Genomic DNA, 20,204 nt, shown 5'->3' with positions numbered 1-20,204 from the left:
TTGGAGTTCCACCTGGATTCAAATCCCATCTCTACGCCTTTAATAGGTGCGTAACCCTGGGCAAGTTGCTTAACCTCTCTGACCTCAGTTTCCTCATGTGCAAATAAATGGAAACAATGCATACCCTGCAGCATTGCTATAAAGTTTGATGAAACAATATATGCAGTTGCTTAGCAGAGTGCCTGGCACACAGAATGTCATCAATAAATGGCAGTGTTATGAGAATCTGGAATCTTTTGGGGAATTCAAAGAAGGGCCTTTGGAGTCATGCTTTGCTAAGAAAAATTAAAACACTGTAAAATAGTCCTAACTGTATTCTATATTATAAATAAACATATACACGTTCCATATATATTATATATCCATAGCACAAATAGATTATATATGATACATCGTGTACGTATAAATAGTAGAAATTCAATAGTATTAAATTATTAAATTATGAATGCCTTATTTGCAATTTTCTCCTTCCCCCCTCCCCTCTTGCCCAAACACATTCTATCTTTGGACAGTCAGTCTCCCCATCACGGACATTTCATTTTCTCAGGGAAATTCTGAGTTTTCCATCTTGGTTCCTGGGTTTAAGCAGCTCAGAATAAGGAAGCAAAGAGCAGAAGTCTGCAAAGAGAAAGATTAGTTAATTCAGCTTACAAAGGGAGAGCAAAAATTGCTTTTATGAAGAAAGAATTGGAATGGGGGAAGAGGAACAAAAGCGAAAAGACTATGTGGGCTGAGTTTTGAGTTTATTTAGTATTTCAGAGTGAGGCTTCAGAGCAAATGCAGTCATAGCATAAATGGAAAGAGTAGCAGAGAAAGACAATCATAGAAAGTGTTGCCATAGGTTTCGAATTGGATGCTAATCAACCTTCTTTGGGAGAGACCAATATTGTTTGAATTGATTTTAATTAATTTTGGTTGCTAGACTGTGTTTCATTGAATAAGCCTCATAAGACTCCATGTTAGAACTGGACCACAAAGAGAACTGAATTGTTTTAATTTGCGGATAAATAAAAAGGAAAAGAGAATTTTGTTGTTTAAGCTCTGCTTCAGACCAACCTTCCCACTAATGAGAACTGTAACTCTAGACAAAATATAAAAAATAACTCTCTTGAGGATTCTGAATAGTAAGCAAAATCAGGCAGATTGTAGAGGAGAGTTCAAATTTGGAGAAGAGACATATAATGAGAGGGAGTTTCTCACTTTTTGAGGGGCTTTGCCCTGAGAATGGCCTATAGTCACAAAGTGGCAGATCACAGACAACTAAAATGCCAATTAAGAAAAAAACTGCTTATCTTTCTGGCCAGAGGAATCAGGAAGAGGTGCCAGACAACCATGCCTGACCACCAGAGAATGATGGGCACATCATGCGGGGGAGACAGCTGGAGAAAGAGGGGATCCCCTGGTTCTGTGTATGAATTCCTACAAGTATCAGGTTGATCCCTTAATGACATTTCCATGGAACAGATGCACAGCAGCATAACAAAGGCGAAAAATTAAACTGAGATTTAAACCTCCATACATGTAGACGAGAGAGCTTAAAGTTTGAATCTACCTGGACTAATCATCGGCTAAAACAGAAACATCAATGTTTTCCAGAGGATTGTAATTAACATAAGACTCACAATGTCCAGGATACAATAAAAAATTACTCTACAAACAGAGAGCTAGGGGAATGTGACCCATTCTAAATGGAAAAAAAAAAAAAAAAACCCAAAAAACAGAAAACAATAAACGGATGGTAAACTTGAGATGAGTCAGATGTTGGGATTATCAGACAGGGACTTTTAAGTAGTTATTTTCAACTATGTTTAATGAAGTAAAGGAAAACATACTTTATATAAATGAAAAGATAGAAAATCTTAGCAGCAACATAGAACACATAAAAAGAAACCAATGGAAACATTAAAACTTAACAGTAGAATATCTAAAGTAAAAAAAAAAGTATTGAATGGGCTTAATAGAAGAATATCAGAATAATGTGTCAGTAAACTTGAAGATAATCAAACTGAAGAAGAGAGAGTGAAAATATAGGAAAAAATGGACAGAGCCTTAGGGACCTCTGTGACAATATCTAAAAGTCTAACAAGGTAATTAGGGACCCACAAGGAGGGTGGAGTGAGAAATAATAGCCAAACACTCCCCAAATTTGGTGAAAGAAATTTACAGACAAAAAGTTCAACAAATCCCAAACCAGACATTTCTTTCCATGAAGAAAACTACATTTAGATGACTGAAAACAAAAGAAAAAGAGATAATCTTAAAAGTAGGTGAGGAAAAACAACACATTGTATACAAGGGAATGTTGACTTAAATAACTACAGACTTCTCTTCAGAAACCATGAAAGCCAGAAGATAAAAAAATATAAACAAAAGAACAAAACAAAACAAAAATATCAACTAAGAATAGAAAATGTCCTCTAGGAATGAAGGTGAAATAAAGATATTTTCAGGTAAATGAGAAATAAGATAATCTACTGCCAGCAGACTCTTATGGTAAGAAATGCTTAAGGAAATTCCTCAGGCTAAAGGAAAATGGTACCAGAAGGAAACCTGGATATTCAATAATGAATGAAGAGTATGAAAAATGGTAACTATCTAGATAAATATTAAAGATTTTTTTCATCTTATTTAAAAAAAATACATACAACTCTTTAGAGGAAAAATTGAACCTTGTCTTGTGATGTGGTTGAGATACTTAGATATAATACAGATGACAGCTATAATGTAAAGGGCCCTTGATAACTACAAAGTTTCTACACTTTACATATAGTGGTATAATATCAACTGTAAGTAGACTGTGCAAGATTAGTAATTATATTGTAATCCCTACAGCATCTAATAAATAAATGAAAAAACAAATAAGCTAAAAAAAACCATTAAAATTAAATGCTAAAAAATATTCAAATAATTCAAAAGAAGGTAAGAAAGGGGGAATATAGGAACAAAAAGTGAAAGGACACACAGAAAACAAATAATAAAATGGTAGATCTAAATCCCACCACATAGATAACTACACTAAATTTTAGTGGTTGAAATGCTCAAATTAAAAGATAGAGATTATTTAAAAAGATAAAAAAGCAATACTCAATTATTTGTTGTCTACAAGAGACACTTCATATATACAGACTTAGATTTGTTAAAAGTAAAAAGATATACCATACTAACAGTAAGCATAAGAAAGATGGAGTTACTGTATTAATATCAGTTAAAATAGACTTCAGGTCACAGTATTACAAGAGATTTTAAAAAATGGATATTTTATAACTATAATAGGGACAATTCATCCAGAATACATAGAAACTGTAGAGGGATATGTGTTTAGTAACAGAGCCTCAGAATACATGAAACAATAATGGACAGAATTAAAGGGATAAATAGACAATTTCAAAATTGTAGGAGGAGATTTTAAGACTCTTCTCTCAATATTTGATGGAACTAGATTTAAAAAATCACTAATGACATAGACGATGAACAATATCATACATCTTGATTTGTGTGCACATGGTATATTCACCTACATATCCTAGGCCATAAAACAAGTTTCAATAAATTTGAAAGGACTGAACTCTATATACAGAGTATGTTCTCTGATCATGTGGGAATTAATTAGAAATAAAAAGCAAAATGCTATTAAGGAAAATGTTTAGTAATATATTTTATATGATTATATATATAAAATCTAAGTAATTTATAAGAAAAATAAAAAAACACATGGGAAATTAAAAATATTTTGGACTGAATGATAGTTAATAATAACATATTACAATTTGTGCAATACAGCTGAGGCAGTGATTAGAGAGAAACTTGGTGTTTCAAATACTTATATTAGAAAAGGAGAAAGATTTAAAATCAATAGTTCAAAATCAAAGATTTAAGATCAATTCTATCTTAAGAAGATAAAAAGATATGTCCGAAGTAAGTAGAAGTAAAAAATTAAAGATTAGAGCAGAAATCTTCAAAATAGAAAAGAGACAAGTAGTACAGAGAGTTAACAATGCCAAAGCTGGTTTCCTGCAAAGATCAACAAAATTGACAAACCCCTGACTAGCCTGATCAAGACAAAAAGAGAAAAAATAAAATTTACTGATATCAGAAATAAAAAATAGGTTACAACTATATGCCCTATACATTAAAAGGGTAATCAGAGGATACCATTAGCAATTTTGTGTCAATAAATGGAAAAACTTACATAAAATGGACAAATTTCTTGAAAACTACAACATACCAGAATTGATACAAGAACAAAAAGTCTGAATAGCATTAAATATGTTGCATTAATTATCAAAAACCTTCCCCACCTCACATAAAAAAACTCCTGGCCCAAATGGTTTTATTGGTGAATTTCATTAATATGTGATGGAAGTAAGTTATTTTCCAAGTCCTCCCTCAGATAATCTCCACAACTGTACATATGAATCTCCAGTCGTTTTCTCTCTCATTTTCATAGATCTTAACCCAACAACAACAACAAAAAGCTTATAGAGATCTCGCATTGTTATAATCAGCCAATTTGAAGGCTGTTCAGTTCCTTATACATTAAGCTGTTTGACTAAGATTGAGCTGGGTGAAGGCAGTTGAAATGGAAATGAAAGAGAAAAATATGAAAAACATTTTGATGAAAAAGAATCGGAAGAATTTGGTGTTATAAGTGAGGAGAGGAACATATATTACTACCGGTCAAAGGAGTTGTTAATCTGGGATCTTTGGATATGTTGTAGGAAATTCAAGAACTCCTTGATGTAGGCAACTATGTCTTCATATATGCATTTAGGGGTGGGGGAACGTGGGTCCATAACATTCATCAGATTCCTAAGGACAGACAAGGCTTCCAAAATTTAAGCAACTTTAACCCAGAAGTTGGAATATTTTAGGATTCTGAGTTATATGCATTAGAGTTAAGTTATAATGAAGTTGACAAAGGAGTCTGAAAAAATGCTAAGCTTAATTTTAGATAATCTAAATTTTTGGAATCTTGGTAGAAATGATAATGTGACTGATAAGCAATTGAGATATGGGGCTGAAGAAAGGCTGAGAGATCAGGGCTGGGACATTACTTTGGGATATCATTTTTAAACAGGTGGCTACAAAAATGTTTTAGCAGCATACCCAAGGAAGAGAGATACACAGTCAGAGGAAGGGAAAATAAGATAACAGGGATAAAAATTACATTACAAACAGAGAAAGAAACATTGAATAGGAACTGGTAGAGGACATTTATTCTGTGCATCTATAGGGAGAAATCATTGTGATATTTGACATCACTAATTTCTATACTTTTTAAATTTTTGGTTAGACATTTGCAGATTTTTCACAGTTATAAATGAATGCATTCATTCATTACATCCATTCAATCATTCAATAAATACTTGATTGACTACCATGTGAAAAACATTGCTTGCTGTTGGTGTACAGTTGTGAATAGGATGGGCAGTTACTATTCTCGTGGCCATACAAACTCATTGGGGAAATAGACTTGATTTTCCCTGAATACAAAATCTTTTTAGTCCTTTTTGGTTTTTTTTTCCTGCTTTCTTTTGCCTTATCTAAATACCATACTTCCTTTGAAATAACTTTTTTTTCCGTAAAGAACAAGGTCTTGAAGAACTCTGGTAATTCCCTGAAACTGTGTGCAAAATTTTGCTTTGAATGTGTGTATGCACATATTTCTGTAGACTGGATTATGACTTTTATCAGATTTTAGAAAGTCTCTGGGACCTACAAAAGTTAGAATCAGCAATTCAGATCTAGATTAGATCATCTTATATTTTTGTTAACTGGTTCTCTCCTTTGGGTATATTGTACACAGCATTACCAGACTAATTTCCCTAAAATTCTACTTTAATAAGATTACTTTTTGCAGTATCCCACAGTGCCTTCTTATTATGGCATTTGAGGTCTTCTACACAAGCTCTATTTTCCACACAGATGCTCTTCTCCAGTTCATTCTCTCTCCTCCTAAGCCTAATACTTATGATATATGTGTCTACATCCTTCACCTTTGATTATGAAATCCCCATCTGCCCAATTTGCTGTTTGGTATGATGCATGGCTGTAACTTTAATTTATTACAAATAGTTGGCAAACTATATATGGCTACCATTTACTAAAGAATTTTCCTTTGCTCACTGATTTGTAATGTCATCTTGCTCATTTACCAACTTTCTAATATAAGCCATGATCTGTTTCTAGGTGCTAACTTTTAATTTTTACTAATTTTTACTTCCTATCTTTTTTTTTTTAAGGAGTAAAGTCACTAAATGTTTTCTGTTTCAAAATGGCAAACTGAATACACTCCTGATTCCTATGAGTAACAGAAATGATAGTTTAAAAAATCCATACCAGCATTGTGTTGATAACACTAAGGTCAAGGGTTTGGATCCTTGTACCAGCTGGCACCCCCCCAAAACCAAACAAAGAAGAAATCTACGCCTACACTAGAAAAGAAGAAGGAAATTCCCCAGTGGACTGAAACTGTAAGTAATCTACGAGACACAAAAAGAATATGGTATAGGATTGAGAACTACATCTCAAGACATGCAAGTGAATAATTGAAAGGTATGTCAAGAGTCCTCCAAGCCTAAGAGCAGGAGGGGGTCTAGGCTTAACCTAACAGGGCTGTTAGTTGAGTACTAAAGTGGGAGGTCAACTTCTACAATGTCCAGTACCCCTCCCCACGCTGGATCAGGCATTGGTTATGGGGGATGGGACTGTCTGTCTCCCGGTGGAAGCACAAATCTAGCATCTTGGGAAGCTCAAGGGTGGGCCTCAGATGGTTGACAATACCAAAGAGGGTTAAAAATCCTTCACTGTCTGAAACTAGCCACTGGCTCATCCTGTCCCTCCCTTATGATCCCGGAAATCATCAAAACACAAGTGTCAGTGACATGTCTTTTCTCTGCAGGCTGTGCTCACCTGTGCATCAGACAACCTGACAGATATCTGCAACGGAACCAGGTGAAGGTACAATGGAGAATCACCTTGCCTACAAGGAATACCTGCACCATGAGAGTAAAACTCCAAACTTACTAAAGGAAAGAACGTATATTCAAGGTAAAAGTGAGAACAAAAGAACAGGTCTTTCTCATAGTCAAGCAAGAGAGTTTTAATGACAGAAGAATAATAAACTAACTACCTCACACCCATTAGGATGGCTACTGTCAATAAAACAGAAAATGAGTGATAGGAAGGATGTGGAGAAATTGGAACCCTTGTGTACTGTTGGTTGGAAAGTGGAATGGTACATCCACTGTGGAAAACAGTATGGTGGCTCCTCAAAAAATGAAGCATAGAATTAATAAATGATCCAGCAATCCCACTTCTAGGTATATACACAAAAGATTGAAAGTAGGGACTCAAAGAAATACATGTATACCCATGTCCACAGCAGCATTATTCACAATATCCAAAAGGTGGTATCAACACAAAGTTGATGTTGGTGTTGCTTCAACATCAATGTTGATTCAACATCAATGGATGAATGGATAAACAAAATATGGTATACATACAATGGAATATTATTCAGCCTTAAAAAGAAAGAAAATTCTGGCACATGATACAACATGGACCAACCTTAAGGACATTATGCGTGGTGAAATAAGCCAGTTACAAAAGTACAAACACATATGATTGCACTGATATGACATATCTAGAGTAGTAAAATTCATACAGACAGAAAGTAGAATGGTGGTTTCCAAGGGCTCATGGGAGAGAGTATGGGGATTTAGTGTTTAATGGGTACAGAGTTTCAGTTTTGCAAGATGACAAGAGTTCTGGGGATGGATCTTAGTGATGGCTGCACAATAATGTGAACCTACTTAAGATCACTGAGCTGCACACTTAAAAATAGTTAAGATAGTAAATTTTAGGTTATATGTATTTTACTACAATTTAAAAAGAAAAAAATACTAAACTGAAGATCAAAGTAAAACTTAGCTCATTAAATAAACTCATATGGATGGCTGAATATCAGAATGAATACAGCTACAAGTGAATGAGGAAGCTAAGATTGAGATGTACTATCCTCTAAAATGTATCACAAAGGGAATAAAGAGGTGGAAAGTAAAAACAATACACATTCAATGCAGAAACACTGCAAAACACAGAAAAGCTTCTAGGGAAAAAATAATGTGAGTCCTTATCTGCTACTGTACGCTTACGGCTAATGTTTGTGTCACCCGTACCCTCCGACATTCACATGCTGAGATCCTAACCCCCAAGGTGATGATATAGGAGGTGGGGCCTTTTGGGAGGCGATTAGGTCATGAGACTAAACCCTCATAAATGGGATTGGTGCCCTTATAAAACAGGCCCAAGACAGGTACCTTGCCCCTTTCACCATGTGAGGAAGCTGCGAAAAGATGCCATCTGTGAATTAGGAAAGGAGCCCTCACCAGATACTAAATCTGCCTATGCCTTGATCTTGGACTTTCCAGCCTCCAGAACTGTGACTAGTAAATTCCTGTGGCTTACAAGTTATACGGTTTAAGGTATTTTTTTTATAGCAGCATGAATGGACTAAAACTTTATCTTGAACTAGAGAAATAACTCTTGTTCACATTTGATTCATGAAGTTGAGGTCCTTTTTCCTATATGTTTATGTGAAATTACATTGCAAGTTTTCCTTCATTAGCTGATTTTTACTAGTGTAAAAATCATCTCTCCTTCAAGAGATTCTTTTTAGTAGCTTCCTAGTATTTAATTTGGAGGGGGGGGGGGGTTATTCCACAAGTCACTGAACCAGATGGCCATTACTGGATATTTATTTTGTTTCCAACTTTTTACCATTAAAATCAGCAGTGGCCATTGTTCCTTGTTAATTTTTGGCCATATCTTTGAATTACTTTAAGATACACTCCTGGAAGTGGAATAATTTGGTGACAGGAAATGCCAGATTTGAAGGTTTGGGGTACATATGACAAATAGCTCTCCTGAAAGGCTGTTCTGATTTTCTTCCCTCCAGCAGTGTGTGGCTGGAATGCCAATTTCCCTTGGCCTCATTGCTCTCATCATGTGGAAGCTGCTGTAATTGTTCTCTCACCCAGGTGGAAGTCTGGCTGCTGGTTCAGTGCTCCAAACCTAAGTGGAGTGGCCAGAGAGCCAAGTCCAGGATGCTCTTGGCAGTGAAATTTGTCCCGGGGTGGCTTCTTCTCCAGGTCTGGCAAAGCTCCGATGCTAGAGGTCAAGCTTGAGCAACCACCCCCGTGCCTGCCTCCTGCTGTAAGTGGGAGAGCCCTGATGCTTCAGGCAGAAACCTGGCTGCCACTGGCCTCATGCTCCAGGACACCGCTTTTCCTCTTGGGCACAGATGCCCTCACTGTTGCCAGGCCCCTTCCTGGGCGCCTTCCCGTGCTTTGCTGAGTAGCACCTACCGTCCTGCTTTCAGCTTGCTGTGGCTATTCGTGTCCCCAGAGCTCTGAGCAAACCTCTACTGATCCACCATAGCTAAAAATACTCAGAGCAGAGGAGGGCTACGTTTTGGCCCATGCCTTCTCCCCACTCCCAGTTATAGTCACCCACCGATGACGGGTATTCATGGAGCTTTCCCTTCGCTTCCTTTGTGGCCATATTGTTCTATTTGGGAGGTGAAAGAGAGTTCTTGACGTCTTTTTCGTGTCATCCCAATGTTTTATCAACAGCAGTTCTGACATTTGAGTTTCAGTCTTTTCTAACTTCTAGAACCAAAGCTTTTTTTTTTTTCTACTCGTGCATTCATTTGGTCATTGTCATTAGAACTGGGAGTCGCAGGTTTGTGCTCAAGTTGTTTCTTTACTCAAAAGTCTCAGGCTCTCAGTTCTGATTTCCTCGTCTGTCTGACCATTCTTGTCCCAGTGTTATACTATTTAAATTATTCTAGACTAATGATATACTTTTTTTTTCTTTAATAAATGTTTCTTGACAACTCTACCCTGTGTTTTTTCTCCAAATGAACTTCAGGAACAGAGTAGTGAGTTCTACCATCGCCCTAAACACCTACTTCCCCAAAGAAAGGGGAATATGTTCCTTTAATATTCTACAGTCATGGAATAGGTGTATACCCTATTCAGTTAGAGAAGCAGCCCCCTGTGTGACGATTATTTAAAACTGCATAGAAACTTGTGGGTCAAGTATAGCGGAGGACCAGGACTAGACTGGGTACCCAACTTGAGAATGGAAGCTAAATATCTCTGCACACCACTAGGGTTGCAACTGGAGAGAGGTCACTTGCTTGTGCCCAGAAGAGGAAGCAGCTATACCTGTGCAGGTCTCTTATGAGTTTCAGGTTGAAGAGGAGAGAAATGTCAGGACTAATGGACATTGTGACATTTCTCGAACCCAGCCCTGGCGGGCAGGACTTTCTTGATGGCAAAGGGAGGCAACACGATGAAGCAAGAACTTTGAGAATGAAGAATGTAGACCCAGCTTGGACTCTGCCAACCGGTGTAACCTTAGGTAAGTCACTATGTCTATGAGTTGTAATATTAATATTAACAATAAATAATAATTACCTACTTTACAGGATTACTGGGATGCAGTTCAGGAGTTAACCACTTTCTAAACCATTCAAGGTTCTCAAATACCTTTCTTTTTGAACTGATGATGGTTGCTTCAGCAGAAAGCCCACTCGTTCATTTCTGGTTACAGAATGTGAAGAAAAGGGAGCTTTAGGTTGCAGTGGGAACACGAATGTGTAACTTTTCAAAAGTCCTTGCTGCCCTAAACACTGGCCATGTCCAGGGCCATTGATCCCTGGGGGGAGGTTACACCATTCCCAGGAAGAGGGGACTGAAGGCACAGGGGGCAGCACAACACACAGCGTGAGGTGGGAAAGGCAGCAGATGGGCTGGAAAGAAGAAGCAGAATCAATAACTCATCACGGATCAGTTCTTGTGTCTTCCTGTTCCCTTCGTTTATTTCTTCTCCCTGTCTTTCTGGTGTTGATAGTTCCTGATAAGAAAGGTGAAGGGGACTAATTGCTCCCAAGAATTGAAAAGTGCCAGTCTCTGGAATTGAAGCTCTTATATAAATCATCCCATTGAAATCTGCCAATAATCCTGTCGTGTCATCCTCACGTTGTAGCTCCTCACGCCCCGAGGGCATAAATCGCTCATCCAAGGCCTCACGGTCATAAAGCCAGGCCGCATATTTCTAACACGTGCTTTTAGATCCTAAAGTTCTGCCTCATGGGTGCAAGTTCCAAATGGAACTATGTGGATAAGAAGACAACTTTTGCCATGGTATACCTTGTGTTTCAATGTATTTCCCTATTGGTTGGCGTTGGGGGGGAGGATTCTTTTTAAATGAAGAATCAGGAGCCAGTAGAACATGAGACGTGGTTTATGCTACCTGTCCCCTAGGTAACTCAACACAAGGGACACAGCTCAGAATCACTGCCCACAGCATCTCCCATGGCAACAGTTCTGGAGGGTACCATTCTCTCTCTGGAGCCAACAGGCAGCTGGGTGCCTATTCCAATCAGCGTAGGTGATGGCCCCAGCACAGTCTCCAAGTAGAATGAGGTTCCTGAATGATCCCAGGCTCTGGCGGCACCACACAGCGTTGTTGCCATGGTTTTGGTGAGAAGTATTGCTTTCCTGAGAATTGAAAAACACTTTATGTTCCAACCCCATGCTCGCTCATTCCTGACAGAGTGGAAAATGTGTCTCCTTGGCTGAAATGTTCCTCTTGAGTCCAGCCCAAAGATGACATTTTTAGGAAAGTTTGAGAAGAATCCTGTGGCTGTTACTGAGTCACGATAGATGGAAATGGATCTTTTCTATTTAAAGAGTTTTGTGCTACTGTTTGAAAATGTCACATTGCTAGGGAACGGTAGAAATGGAAAACTTTCTGCTTGCTATCAACAAAGAAAGGTCGTTACTGAATGTGAGACAATGGGGTTGAGGAGCTCTGTTACCTGTCTGACAGAGAAAACAGGAGGCTGCTGGAGGTTTAATCTAAGAGTATTGGTCTGAATAAGCTTGCTGCTCTCTAAAAGGATTGCTCATCTGGAGTACAATTTAGCTATTACCTTGGACAGGTACCAGAGCCTTCCTGAACTTCAGTTTCAATAGGCATTGAAGGAGGAGATCAGATCAGCATTTTCTCCAATTTACCCGATATAAGAATCATCTGGAACTCTGATTTAAAAAAAAAACAAACAAACATGAATTTCCCTGATCCCCTTCCTGGAGACTATAGTAGATCTGGGGTCAACTGGGAATACATTTTATCAAGTATCCCAGGAAATTCTGAAGAAAGGCAGGTTTGAGAAATATAAATATGTGAATATGTTCTGTGCAAAAATGAGACCACTTTTAAGATTGTTTTGTGCTTTGCTTTTTCACTTGCAAAATATTGTTACTTTTGCTGTGGGTATGTATATGTAGAATCTCATTTTTAATGGTTACATAGTATTTCATTACGTTCTAATGTCTATTTAATTAATCCCTTTTTACTGTAGATTTATTTTTCTCCTTCAGTAAAGATTTATCATTTTGCATACCTGCTAGGACTATAGTTGTGTCCCCGTTTTGCTATATTCTTATTACCATTGGATGATGCTGTTAAGGCACAGAAAAAAAAAACCTTTGCTAGTTTTATAAGTAATAATAGTATCTCATTATACTTTCTAATGAGCCAAACATGTTTTCATAGATTTATTGACTGTTAGTATCTTTTCTTTTGTGGATTGCCTGATAACATTCCTTGGCAAATTTTCCATTGGGATTTTTTTCCATTGGCAAAGCTATTTATCTTTGAAACACATTAAATATAATCAGTCATCTATGTTGTAAATTTCTCCTGGTTTTTAGTTTGCCTTTCAACTTTGTTTGTTATGATTTTTGGCATTTAACGTTTCTATGTGCAATCCTTCAAAAAATTCTTTTATGATTTCTATCTTTGGTGTATGTTTAGAGAGATCTTCTCTATCTCCAGATTAAATATCACTTAAATGTTCTTATATTTTTGTGTTTTTGGTTTTTGCGTTTGACTTTGCAATGCTTCTGGGATTAATTTTTAGTATATGGTGTTACAAAAGGCTCTAATTATTTTTTCATAGTGTCATCTAATGGTTCTAATATTATTTATTCGTATATCAAATGGAGTTTAGATAACATTTTTGTCATATAAAATAGACTTATATAAACCTTGAATCTGTTTCTACTCTTTGTATTCTGACCTCGATATTCTGCTTTGTTTGGTGGCAGGCTGGGTTTATACCTGACTTAAATATATACTTCATAGGACATGGAAGTCTAATTTGGGATAGCCTGAACTCCCCAGTTATACAACCCTAGTTTAGATTCCCTAAACCAAGACTTCAGGATGGTTTCCAAGCAATTACAAGATTTCAAAGGACCAAAAAGTCGGAAGTAGTTTATACCCACACCAGCAACAGAAGCAACATGTCAGATTAAGACAGTAGTGCTATGTCTTTACATACATGTTTACATACAACAGGTAGAAATATTTTATTCTGCTTAAATCTGAATATAAATCAATTCTGAAGGTACTGAGATTTTAGACAAAAGGGAGGCAGACAAAAGAAGAGGAAGAAAGGATGGGGGAAGGTAGAAAGAGGAAGTAATAGGAGGATGAGGATAGAAAAAAAGGTTTAATATTTTTATTATAAGATTGTGTGTGTGTGTGTGTGTGTGTGTGTGTGTGTGTGTGAGAGAGAGAGAGAGAGAGAGAGAGAGAGAGAGAGAGAGTATCTATTCCACTGATGGCTATTAATTCATGTGCATTTTATAGAAAATGAAAGATGGATTAAACCAGGGGCACACTAGGTCCTGTCCCAGGAAGGAAATAAGAGAGTGGCCTAGTGCCCTGGCAGAACTCCAGATTTGTCCACATTGTGAACAGTCTCCCTGGGCCCAACAGGGAGGTAGGTGCTGATTCAGATGGAAGGAAGGAAGGCAGGAAGAAAAAAAGAAATAAAATTTACTTTTACATGAAAGATTTCCTATAAGAATTTCAGAACAAATCTGGTTATTTGCTCAACTGTTTGGATGATTTGGAGGCAGCAAACTGGGGCCAGAATTATTCATATAAGCTATTTATTCTGCTCTAACAAGCAGGATGACCCCCTGTCCGTTCTTGGGTTTGGGTTGTGCTGACAAAGCTGGGCGGTCTGACTGAAATCCAGAAGTCTCCTTTGTCATTCGAGGTAGAGAACAGCTGCCTCTTCCTTCACTGGGTGTAGGAGACTTTCCAGTGCTTTCAGCAATATTGTTGTCCCCAAGCAATAAGACCAGGCATCTCAGTGTTTCCCAGCTCATCTGCAATTGCTAGTTCTTATCCATTTTGCATTCAGTATACTACATGGGCTCATGAAGTTTTATCATTCAAAGAATTACGAAGAAGTTACTGGAATCTTTGTGTTACGTTTCTATTTTACCCATACAAATAAATCATTGCCAAGAGCACCGTCCTCACCCATTCCTTCTCCCATGTTGCCATGGATACACTGCTTTCTTTCTTTTTTTTTTGAAGGAGCCTAACTAAGAGGTTCCAGTACTATATTTTTAAAAAAGAAAAAGAAAAGATTTCTACCTCTTGAAGGGCATGGGCTTTATCAACAGTGCTGGGTTGATCTGGTTACAAGGAATTCTATAGAAAGTATAATCTTTTTTTTTTTTTATTGAACCGTGGTTGACTGTGCATCTCCGTGGGGTACACAGTTGTATATCAACACCTGTGTGCAATACGTGATGCTCAAATCAGGATAACTAGTGTATTCAACATTACACAACGTAATCACTTTTTGTGGGCCTTTACCAATTCTTCCCTTACCCCCCACCCCTTCCCCTGTCCTACCTCTGCTAACCTCAGTTCTATTCTCTCCTTTGAAAGTTCAGTGTATTATTGTGATTGTTGTGTCTTTCTTTCTTTTTTATTTATTCGTATATCTTTTTATTTTTATTTTAAATTAGATTCAGGGGGTTAAGTAACTTGTCCATCTCCACACAGCTAGTAAAAGTGGTGGCATGTCTGTCATTGGTTGAGAACTAGTAAGAGTTATGGTGATCAGTTTCCTTTGCAAATGTCATCTGCATGGCATGTCGTGTAACCTCGTAGATCATGAAGAAGTGGTCTTAATCCTGGAACTATGTGGCTGGAACCTTTGCCAGTTCTCAAATGTGCCAAGGTCTCCATTGTCCCTCAACACCTTGTAGAAAAAGAAAACTAAGGGGTGATTTTAAAAATATAGTAAATGACAGGGCTTCTCAACTATCAGCTGGATCTCTAGGATTACAGCTATAGGACATACCATAGCCAAAAATTACAGGATTTGAATACATAAAGCCATCATCTTTCCCCTGGATTGTTGCAATATCCTCCTAATTGGTTTCCTTGCTTCTAGTTTTGTCCCCCCATAATCTAATTGATTGAGCCTTTAAAATGATTGTCTTTTTTTCCCCTGCAAATGTATTTATTTATTTATATTATTTATTTATTTATTTTTAAATTTTGTCAATATGCAATATGGTTGATTATTGTGGCCAAAGATATTTATTTGTATATCTTTTTAGCTCCCATTTATGAGTGAAGATGTGGTGTTTCTCTTTCTGTGCCTGGCTTATTTCACTTAACATAATTTTCTCTAAGTTTATCCATATTGCTGCAAATGGCAGAATTTCATTATTTGTTTATGGCTGAATATTATTCCATTGCATAAACATACCCCATTTTCCTTATCCAGTCATCTGTTGATGAACATTTAGGTTGGTTCCATATCTTGGTTATTATAAATAGAGCTGTGATAAACATGAGAGTGCAGGTAATGCATTCACTGCTTTCTTAACATCATTATATTTAGTTGATTTATTTCTACCTTACCTCCACTCAACTCTTTCTTTGTTTCCTACCCAACTCCTCTATTTATCTTAAGTAAATTCTTAGCCTTGACTGGCTTCCTTGTGTAGTCCACTTGCCACAACTTCTACAGCCTCTAAGAATGGTCATATTTTCTAAAGGAACATTAGAGTGCATATTCTGACAATATATATTTTTTCTGACTTATAAGTTATTGTGTATTTAAACCTTTCCAAAGTCATAAAATAATATATATTTGTTATATATGTAATAAGTAATCTTTAGGGGAAAAATGTGAAATTACAAAAAAAGAGTAACTTATAAAGAAAATAAAAGATGTGCACTCACTGTACCAACCAGACATCTGTCATCTACAAAGCCACCATTGTCTCTTTCTTCTCAGAATTCCATGAATTCTAGTCCCTCTAGGAATGGCTCTGCTTTGATTATGTGGGAAAACAAAAATAACTCCCCCGATTTTATTGAGTAAACCCACGTGTCTTCTTCTAACAACACTTTAAATAATTATACAAGAAATTCATCTCTTTGGGCTCCAGTCTCCTTACCCATGAAAGGAAAGACTAGGTTAGAATTAGGTGCTTTTAAACTTACTATAAAGCACTGAAAAAATATATTTTTAAAACTAAAATCTTACATGGAAGGAAAAAAAAATCAGCACAGAGGTAAACAATAAAAGCAGAACTTCTCATGAAATATCAAAGCTTTGTGGAGCAAAGTTTTAAAATTATTGTGTTGGCTGACCCCCTAAATCCTTTCCAACTTAAATATGCTATTTTTATTATTTGGTTCAAAAATTTCAGACCTCCTAAGAGATATTGCTTTGGAACAGATGAGTAATTTTATTCAGGAGCAAAGAGTGGGGTAGGTTACAGTGCCATTGCACCAACATAACTCTGTCCCCCAACCCATCTTGGTGCTTTGAACCTTCCTTGCAGAAGAGGGAAGGCTCCAGAGCCCTGGAAAGCTCCCAGTCCCAGGAGAGAGCCAGCTCCCTTAGCGACAGCAGCAGAGATAAGCCTCCTTTCACACGAGCAGGTGCTGGTGAGCTTTCTCTACTGCAGCAGCACCTTCCTCCTGTGGGCTCCTGGCTGCGGCAAGACTCTTCTCTACCCTGCTTAGCAACCGGCACCCCTTGGCAACCGCAGGAGCCATCGTTCCATCAGACCCAGAATGCTGCCTGCATTCTCGTCACTATATGCTTTTCTGTGTCCTGCATCTATGACAAGCCCTATGTCTAAATGTAAACTGCTTCTACAATTTGAATGTTGGATGGTTACATGCCAAATTCCAGAATTTTGTAGAAAATCACAGTGAATTGTATATATATTTTTAAAAAGATAAGCTGCATCTATATTCAATTTCTGCTTTGCACACAAGGCAAAATACTTATGAGCGGTGATGAGAAGGTCCCCAAAGTTCTGACTGACCTAATTTATCAGTGGGATGTGCTTTGCACATCACACAACAGCTTGGAAGACCAGGCTCCGTTGCTGCCACTAAAACAGCTGTGACCTTGGTCAAGACACATCGTCTCTCCAGCGTCATTCTCCTCCATAAAGCAAACGAGACGAGCTGATGATTTCAAAGGCTCCTTGGAGGGCTGACATTTCATGACACTTGGCTTTATTTTTGACCAAGGTCTTTCTTTGTAAGCCTCCAAATTCAGGACTCTGGGATTTCTCTTAATATCCAGAGTTTTCCCCGGTGAGATGACCATTTCTCATAATAATTCTTAGTGTTGGGTTCAAAGTACAGGAAAGGGCTGCAAGATTGTAAAGCCCCAGCAAGGGTTCTAAGAGGTCAAATGTGAAATGCAGGATCTCAAAGTGACCTGGTGATATGCATTCATGCATGTATTTACCAATTCAGCTTCTCGAGGAAAAGTATTTAACAACTCCCTGCTATTTGCTGAGGCATCTCTAGACACTGAGATTGATACCAAGTAACTTAAGGCACTAATAGTCTAGTGGGGAAGAGAAGACACACACACTTGGGCTAGATAAATAACGCGCTAGGCAGCGCCTGATTACAGAATACATACACATAGAAGGCTACGGAGGTCAAAAGAACTGGACCTTTGAACTTTCAAGTGAGAATCTTATGCATAAAATGATAAAAGGCATTCTTGACCAGTGGAATAATGTGCATAAAAACTTGAATCTGGAATAAACATGGCATGTCTTGGCCAGGGCTGGCTTGATCAGCATATGGCCTGTGCTGTCACAGATCCCCATTTTTAGAAGGGCCCTGTGCTCGGTTTAATGCTGTGCTGGCACCAGCTTGAAATTCTTAATTGTTTTTGGACAAGGGGCCCTGCATTGTCATTTTGCATTGGGCTCCACAAAATAGGTAGCGTGCTCCAGGACACTGTCTTGTTCAAGAAAAGGGAGCGTTGTGGAGTGTTAGGAGATAATACTGGGCAAAGTGGTGGGGATTCGTGTACAGGACCTCAATGATATACTGAAGTGTTGTGGACTGTATCTTGTAGAGAGAGGGCAGTACTGTCATTTTCTGAGCAGCAGAGGAATACGGAAACATCCACATTTTTAGGATGGCTAATTTGTTGCTGATGTGCCTGGGAGAGACAGGGCTGATTTGTAGACTGCCATCATGATCCATGGAAAAGGCAAGAAGGTCCACTTGGGGATGAGGAGAGAACAGGTTTGAGAAATAAGTGGAAAAGAAGTATTACTATGTCTTAATAATAAATGAAGGAAAGATGGAGAGAGAGAAGGAGAGACAGAAAAAGAGAAAGACAGACGTGAATCAAGCTGATGTGGCAATCTCTTTGATCAGCCTTTAGAAAAAAAATAAGGAACTGTTACTCTGATTACTGGTAGCAAAATTGGTAGGGCTGCCAGGAGCCTGTGAAGTCATGCTTTCATTTGGGAACTCGAAAGGCAGGTGAACACACTAACATCATTCATCCACTTGTTCATGCATTTCATTCATTTACTGTGTATTGATCACTCGCTCTATGTCCAGATGCTGTTTTAGACACAAGGGATCCAGCTGTGAATAAAGCTGTCAAGGCTCTGCCTGTGCAAGGCTCACAGTCACGGGAGAAGGAAAAGACGTTAAACAAATAATCACGATTGTGAGATGCTGTAAAAGGGAAGCTTCACATAATGTGGGAATTAGAAAGGTTGTTTCTGGTCTTTTCTCCAGGGAACTTAAACAAAGCAATAAATGGTGTTGTTAAGCCCACAGCACTTAATTTGCTTTCTCCCAGTTCCACTTAACAACTCGTGTGTGTGTGTACTTGCACGTGCACGTGTAGGAGTAATTTTCACTTCCTAAAGACTTGGCACGCCTGACAAGGAGAAGGAGAGAGGGAGATACTGACAGTAAAGTTACTGGCAGAGTGAGGCATAAAAGAAAAGCTGGAAGCAAGTGATATCTCCCTTTGATTCTCTGCTGAAATGGTTTTCCACTGGGTTTCCTAGAAATGCCTTTCTCTTCGGCTATCTGCGTGGTTTTTGTGTAAATGACGTGTTCCCATGGGGTGGGCTCTCTCTTCCCACTTACAATTTTTGTTCTGAGAATGGGCATCCACCCAGCCAGATTGGGCCTTTCCCTGGGAATTGTGCAAATGAGACTGAGAGAGAGCAAATGCAGCAGTGGTTGGGGGTGGCCACTTTCAACCCAGTGGACTGAACAGCAAAGCTGGTAAGTATTAAGGAAAAGATGGAGCACAGATGAAAGTGGCCCGAAGGTGTCCAAATCTTCCATTCCAACTTATTTTCCCCCAAGTCCCAACCACATTCCTGTTGCTGAGTTCTATGAGACACCCCCAGATCTTTACCAAAAGTGTTTATTTCTGTTTAAAGCTTGTTTGAGATTTCTATTATTTGAGTCTCTATTATTTGCAAAGAGGTTCCCTATGATTAGAGGGGCATCCGGTGGTGGCAGAAAACTATCAGCACAACCAAGATCTACTTTCAAATCTGTTCTACCAGTCAAAGACTCCGAGGTCTGTGGAAGACTCCTAGAGTTTGTAAAGGTGGCCAAAACGTACACACCTGACATGACACACATAGCATTGGCACACTTAGGAGCCTGGGATAAGCAGGTCACAGAAAGCAACTTGGATGGCTGTTTATGTTGTGTCCTCTCCCTACAGTGCCAGATAAAGATCACAAGTCCTGGACACACTATAGAATTAGCCAACTGAAGACTCTCTCTTTAGTAAAGGCAGTAGTACCTGTCCATAACCCTTCCCCTTTTTGTTGAATCCTACCCTGGATTTAGCTAAATGCAGCTTCATATACAACGCCGGACCTTGACATTATTGCCTTCAAGGGCACTTTCAGGCACAGGACTTTAGGAAAGCTGTTGGCTGATGGATGGATGCTTTCCCTGAAAGTAACGAGCAGGACCACCACTGG

Source organism: Cynocephalus volans, chromosome 10 (genome assembly GCF_027409185.1).
Source record: "Cynocephalus volans isolate mCynVol1 chromosome 10, mCynVol1.pri, whole genome shotgun sequence".
Lineage (NCBI taxonomy): Eukaryota > Metazoa > Chordata > Mammalia > Dermoptera > Cynocephalidae > Cynocephalus > Cynocephalus volans.
Note: the sequence above shows the minus strand (reverse complement) of the source record.